Raw genomic sequence first — 7762 nt, 5'->3', positions numbered from 1 at the left:
CACTTGTGTTATATGGGAGAAAGTGAATCAATGTTCACACCACTCTCTGGCTTCATCTTCATGAATACACTGCTCCAAGTATTAAAACTGAATGTGCAGATCACTACAGTAATTGCCAGTTGTTGATTTGTTTAATCTACAAAAATATTGGCCTCAATTCTCAGAGCCAGCATTACAAAAACTGAATGTGCAGATCACTACAGTAATTGCCAGTTGTTGATTTGTTTAATCTACAAAAATATTGGCCTCAATTCTCAGAGCCAGCATTACAAAAACTGAATGTGCAGATCACTACAGTAATTGCCAGTTGTTGATTTGTTTAATCTACAAAAATATTGGCCTCAATTCTCAGAGCCAGCATTACAAAAACTGAATGTGCAGATCACTACAGTAATTGCCAGTTGTTGATTTGTTTAATCTACAAAAATATTGGCCTCAATTCTCAGAGCCAGCATTACAAAAACTGAATGTGCAGATCACTACAGTAATTGCCAGTTGTTGATTTGTTTAATCTACAAAAATATTGGCCCCAATTCTCAGAGCCAGCATTACAAAAACTGAATGTGCAGATCACTACAGTAAATGCCAGTTGTTGATTTGTTTAATCTACAAAAATATTGGCCCCAATTCTCAGAGCCAGCATTACAAAAACTGAATGTGCAGATGACTACAGTAATTGCCAGTTGTTGATTTGTTTAATCTACAAAAATATTGGCCTCAATTCTCAGAGCCAGCATTACAAAAACTGAATGTGCAGATGACTACAGTAATTGCCAGTTGTTGATTTGTTTAATCTACAAAAATATTGGCCCCAATTCTCAGAGCCAGCATTACAAAAACTGAATGTGCAGATCACTACAGTAATTGCCAGTTGTTGATTTGTTTAATCTACACAAATATTGGCCCCAATTCTCAGAGCCAGCATTACAAAAACTGAATGTGCAGATCACTACAGTAATTGCCAGTTGTTGATTTGTTTAATCTACACAAATATTGGCCCCAATTCTCAGAGCCAGCATTACAAAAACTGAATGTGCAGATCACTACAGTAATTGCCAGTTGTTGATTTGTTTAATCTACAAAAATATTGGCCTCAATTCTCAGAGCCAGCATTACAAAAACTGAATGTGCAGATGACTACAGTAATTGCCAGTTGTTGATTTGTTTAATCTACAAAAATATTGGCCCCAATTCTCAGAGCCAGCATTACAAAAACTGAATGTGCAGATCACTACAGTAATTGCCAGTTGTTGATTTGTTTAATCTACAAAAATATTGGCCTCAATTCTCAGAGCCAGCATTACAAAAACTGAATGTGCAGATGACTACAGTAATTGCCAGTTGTTGATTTGTTTAATCTACAAAAATATTGGCCCCAATTCTCAGAGCCAGCATTACAAAAACTGAATGTGCAGATCACTACAGTAAATGCCAGTTGTTGATTTGTTTAATCTACAAAAATATTGGCCCCAATTCTGAGAGCCAGCATTACAAAAACTGAATGTGCAGATCACTACAGTAATTGCCAGTTGTTGATTTGTTTAATCTACACAAATATTGGCCCCAATTCTCAGAGCCAGCATTACAAAAACTGAATGTGCAGATCACTACAGTAATTGCCAGTTGTTGATTTGTTTAATCTACAAAAATATTGGCCTCAATTCTCAGAGCCAGCATTACAAAAACTGAATGTGCAGATGACTACAGTAATTGCCAGTTGTTGATTTGTTTAATCTACAAAAATATTGGCCCCAATTCTCAGAGCCAGCATTACAAAAACTGAATGTGCAGATCACTACAGTAATTGCCAGTTGTTGATTTGTTTAATCTACAAAAATATTGGCCTCAATTCTCAGAGCCAGCATTACAAAAACTGAATGTGCAGATCACTACAGTAAATGCCAGTTGTTGATTTGTTTAATCTACAAAAATATTGGCCCCAATTCTCAGAGCCAGCATTACAAAAACTGAATGTGCAGATCACTACAGTAATTGCCAGTTGTTGATTTGTTTAATCTACAAAAATATTGGCCCCAATTCTCAGAGCCAGCATTACAAAAACTGAATGTGCAGATCACTACAGTAATTGCCAGTTGTTGATTTGTTTAATCTACAAAAATATTGGCCTCAATTCTCAGAGCCAGCATTACAAAAACTGAATGTGCAGATGACTACAGTAATTGCCAGTTGTTGATTTGTTTAATCTACAAAAATATTGGCCCCAATTCTCAGAGCCAGCATTACAAAAACTGAATGCTGGTTTACCAGTACTAGGCCTTGCATAATACTGTAAAAGGATTAATTATTCACTGGGTTTTAATTTTGTTTATTTCGCTGACTGGAAAATGCGTTAAATTTAAACCTAGTGAATATGCAAAATTTAGCATAGAACACATTATCTAAATGATAAAACCGTGAATTTAAAACCCACTGAATATGTCCGAAATGCTAAATCGGGGAAATTTAAACTCAGTGAGATTTAGTCATTTTACAGTATGTAACTTGTGATCGATGGACATTTAGCAGTGATGTAAGAAAATTGTTGGCCATGCAAACTGATGCCGTTGTATGAGGAAAGCCAGGCAGATAACCTGATGTGGTATGAGGAAAGCCAGGCAGATCACCTGATCTGGCATGGGGGGGGGGGGGAATGCACATTTACCATACTATGATTGATACAAGCACACTACCCCAGTAATAGTAGATGCTGTGGTGCAAGAAAGTTGAGAACACAGACAGAAGCCACAGTGCGTGTGAGGCATGAAGACACAAACGCTGTGACTTGAAAAAGAGTTATTTAAAATACAGAAATATCAGGGACTACTTGTATGAAGTTTGGCAACAAAATTATCTTGCTCACTATTAAACATAGCTGCAATCAACTTGTTTCAGAATGTTTCATAATATTTTATTAGTCTTTGAAACAGTATAAAAAGTAACAAGTATACAACAAGAAAAATAAAAATAAAAAAACAAACTAAAAGCATACATTCATGTAGATCATTCTATTGCTCGGATTTCTTTTAATGTATTATTTTCCAAATCCATATTGATTGCCCATAAAGCATCAGAGAAGAGAAAATTAAATTAAATTCGAAATTAATTCCACCTGAAAAAAAAATCTATCTCAATAGTTGATTCTCCACCACTTTCCACTATTGTATTGGTCAGTGCTGAATAGAATTTGCAAAGAAATAAAAAGTGATAAACAACTCCTTTCCATCAACAAAGCTTACATACCCAGTCACTTTTATAATTTTCCCATCCTGTTTTATTCCCTTCCAAGTCTATTGCGTTTAACCTCACCTCACTTTAGGGTGTCATGATGATAATAGGGATCCTTTATATAAATTTTCCACTTTATTGTTGTGTTTAATCCAGCGATAGTGGAATTTCATATCTTGAATAGTTTTACCAAAATGCTTTATTTCCGTTTTTTCACTAATTTTATAGAAACTTTTAATCCTACTAACATTCTGTGGTATTTATAGTCCATAAACGTGATCTATTCCATTTTGAAATAGAATATTGTTGATATATTTTGGCTAGTTCCAAGCAAGCCTTGTCTGACATGATTCATGTATTATTCATCTTTTGTAATCTGTCCAAATACTGTATTAACGATTTATGGTGAATATAGTTGATGACTTGCCATCTTAAAACTCAATACTGCTCTTCACTATAACGAAGAGCTCAAATGTTCGTATATCATAAAGATCTAATGTTGCATCCAACTACGAATCACTTTAGTAGAGTAACAGTGTATCCACACACACCTCATTGATCTGGAAATTGTTAGTTGTATACAAAAAAATCTATGTTTAATTACCGTAGTGAGGTGAAAGTTGTACTATACTTAGATAATGTAAGACCAGAGTTTTGTGAAAAATTCCTTTCACAGTAAACGGGTATTATTGATAACAATGAAACTAGTAAATGGGTACTGTTTAAAAGCAATAAAGAGTTCTTTCTTACATGTAGTAAATTCTGAAGAAAACCGCACACTATTGAATGTTGGCAGAATATAAGCACAATAGAGACAAACCAAAAAGTCGTATTACAATTAAAAAACATTTACACAGACTGAACAGTGGATGAACTAATGAACTATAGTACTTTAAACAGACAGATTGAGGTTGTTATACCAAGTATTGATGTGAGTAGAGGTCACTTAGATGGTTGGTAGGATGCGTTAGTATGTCATGGATATGTCAAAAAAATATATTGTGTTATATTTTTATTTGGACATTTTAAGGTTAAAAAAGTAATATTTCATGAAATCAGTGTTTGCATACGATGCACAATCTCTATTTTTTCTGTATTGTGCCTGCTTACACACACTCATGTATAAAATCATGTGCAAGCACACCCATATATGGAAAATTGCAAAATTGGTCAAAAATGAAAAAAAACACCTGTACCTGATAGCTTGAAAGCTGTGTATCAGTTCTGATATAATTATGTATTCACAGCACAATTTAGACTTGCATAGTTTTTTTTGGTGTTTTATCAATAAAATAATATATGAGTGTTTAAGTGGCCAAAGCCGGGTTTCCATGAAAGCTAACAATCGTTTCGCGGTAACCCGGCTTTAGTCATTTATATACACATATTTTATCTTATTGAAAAAACACAAACAATACTGTATGTACATTGAGTTTCCCCCTTCAAAGTGATAGTATTATAGTTTCAAATTTTCAATAACATTTGGGTGAAATTTACACAAGTATTTGATTGCAAACAGGCGCATATTAAATACTGAACATTTAAAAATAGGTTTGAACCTAATTAAAAAACTAATGATATAGTAAATTTGTTCATACATATTCTATATTGAGGTACTGAAAATAAACATTGGCGGGACACTAAGTGTTATTGCATCATGTAACCATATATGTAGTAGTTGTCCTCCACATAAAAACAAATGATCATAGTTTGTTGAATTTTACAGGATGGTTTTTCATGAAAAAACATACGATGTAAACAACACTCAAATTGGATGATATGTACTCGTCAATCATTCGATATTTTTGAAACAAAAAAAAACTTGTGATAATTTGCTTGCCCCTATTTACCACAAATGCCTGTGAATGACCCAAATTAATCTTTTATGCATCCACAAAATTTCCCACCAAAATGTTGGTGCAACATTCTGCCTATTTACATTGCTTAACACCTGTTTTAAATATTCAGCATATTGATAGTCTGATGATCTAGTGCATATCCTGAGATCATGCATAATGAATACGTGGTAGGAGGCCATCTTGAATACGTGGTAGGAGGCCATTTTGAATATGTGGTAGGAGGCCATCTTGAATACGTGGTAGGAGGCCATCTTGAATATGTGGTAGGAGGCCATCTTGAATATGTGGTAGGAGGCCATTTTGAATACGTGGTAGGAGGCCATCTTGAATACGTGGTAGGAGGCCATCTTGAATTCAAGACAAATTTTTCAGTATTTTATTCCCATACTTTTTGAGGTCTGAGTATTCTGAATTTTTATTTGAGCATCACATGAACTATTAAAATCATAAATAAAAAGGTTTAGCAATCATGTGACTTTCTGCCATATATTTAAAAAAAAAATGTTTTCCATCTCTTTTGCAAACTTTTGTCTGATTCACTATTAATAACAGAATTTCGGTGATCAAAAAGCACATAAATCCAAAATTTCAGGCAAGTTCTATGAGCAATTCTCAAAAAGATTTTTGTATGGATTTTTTTTTACATTCTCATTCCATATTCTGCAAGGCATCATGGGAGAGGGGTGGGCCACTCGTGTATTCAGACAGTGTGATGGGAATCACCACTCAGAATTTGTGTTTTTAATTGGAATTTTAAATATTCTCGGTACAAATAGTAATAGATTGTAAATGGGGGCAGGAGTCAGGGGTCATGAACTTCATTAATATGCTTAACTGTGATATATATCACTCTTGTAGTTAGCAACATGCAATATTGTGCCAATGAAGGCAACAGACAAAAGATACGGCTAATATACCAGACTGATAATTGTGGTCATGTGATCTCATTAATATGTACAACTATATATCTCAAGCACTATGGATACATGCAAACAGGTATAATGAAATCATCAAGCAAAATTTTTGACTAACATTTCAGAAGAGCATACATTAGTCATGTGACCTAATTTAATATGCGTAACTGTAATATCTCAAGTACTGTATCAGATAGGGCTATGCAGCTAGTGTTATAATGAAGGCTAATTTGGACAAGAGATGTGACTAACCTTTCAGAAGACCATATATGGTCATGTGACCTCATTAGTATACTTATAACTGTAATATATGAAGTAAGTTGCAAAATGTACAATGCAACCAGTGTACTGTTAAAGGCTTTGACGAGAGACGTACTAACATATCACATGACCATATTTATTTATTTATTCAGTTGACCAACAGGAATAAATTTCTTAATTACACGTTCCGCAACAAACAAACAAACAACCTAACAAGACAAACTACTTATAATACTAAAAACACAATAAAAATTAATTAATAAGACAATCTATAAAAATAATTCAGCAATACAGATTTAAATTGACTAAAACTACTAAATATATCTATTTTAAAATGTTGATACCTGATTAAAAAATGACAACTAGTGTACAACTGTTAGAAACTCAAAATGGCAGTTGAAAACCAATGTTTTGACCAATCACATCAACTGAAATTTTGATGTCACTGGGGTCATGAATACCATATTGAAATGAGATAATCGCAACCAATTAGCAATCAGGCTCATGCATAAAGAACAGTATGCAAATAGTGACCCTATAACAAATCTGAATTTGAATCTAAAATTAATTTACAAAAGTTTTTCTATCATTAAAATATATACCACTTATTACCGGTAAAGGAAAACAGGCTGGGGTGGGAGGGGGGGGGGGAGGCAAACTCAACATGAATATTTATGAATACATATACTACCAAAAAGTAAAAAAAAAAAAATGAATTTGTTAGTTCATTAAAAAATAAACATACATACATACATTCACTGTAGAGGGAATGTGATGTTACCATATAGTTACCATATAGAGTTGTTCCCACAGTCCTACCTGACCCTGCTCCGTTTTCATTCATTGAAATTTGGCACCATGCCATGTTATGTTAAAAAACAACAACCTTGAATAAATTTGCAATTGCCCAGACAAGACATTTCCTTTGTGAAATTAAATGTTTAAAAAAGAAAACAAATAACTAGACAGTGTGATAGGAAGATTGAAATAATAAATGTAAATAACACAAATCGTAGTAGTTTCAGTTCGTTTTAATGTATTTTTTCAGGCTACACAACCTGACATATGTATGTATTTATATTTTTTGGCATTCAAAAATGTAAACCTGAAAAAATAAATGTAAGTTAAGTAATGGTGGCGTCAATATTTTATTTGCCCGTCTTATACCTATGTTCATGTATATTGACCTCCGGCCTCTGACGTAAATGCATAAGTAAATGTATAATTACATATAATGATAAGCAAATGTATGCAGACCGCGCTTCAGCTTCATCGTGATCAAAACCACTTTACTCATATGTATAATGCCACATGGCAACGAACTATTTTACCAAAAACACACCATTTCAAACACACTTTCGAAAAAATATACATTAAAACAGTCTTTTTATTCATGGTTCTATTAAGTTTTGGACGAAATTAGTGTAAGCAAATAGCTTAAGTAAAGAATATTCGTGTTGCGTCGCTAAAATTTCGCAGTAATGGCGGACGGGTTTGTTGTGG

Source organism: Saccoglossus kowalevskii, chromosome 9, assembly GCF_978046115.1.
Source record: "Saccoglossus kowalevskii chromosome 9, keSacKowa6.1, whole genome shotgun sequence".
In the NCBI taxonomy this organism is placed as follows: domain Eukaryota; kingdom Metazoa; phylum Hemichordata; class Enteropneusta; family Harrimaniidae; genus Saccoglossus; species Saccoglossus kowalevskii.
Note: the sequence above shows the minus strand (reverse complement) of the source record.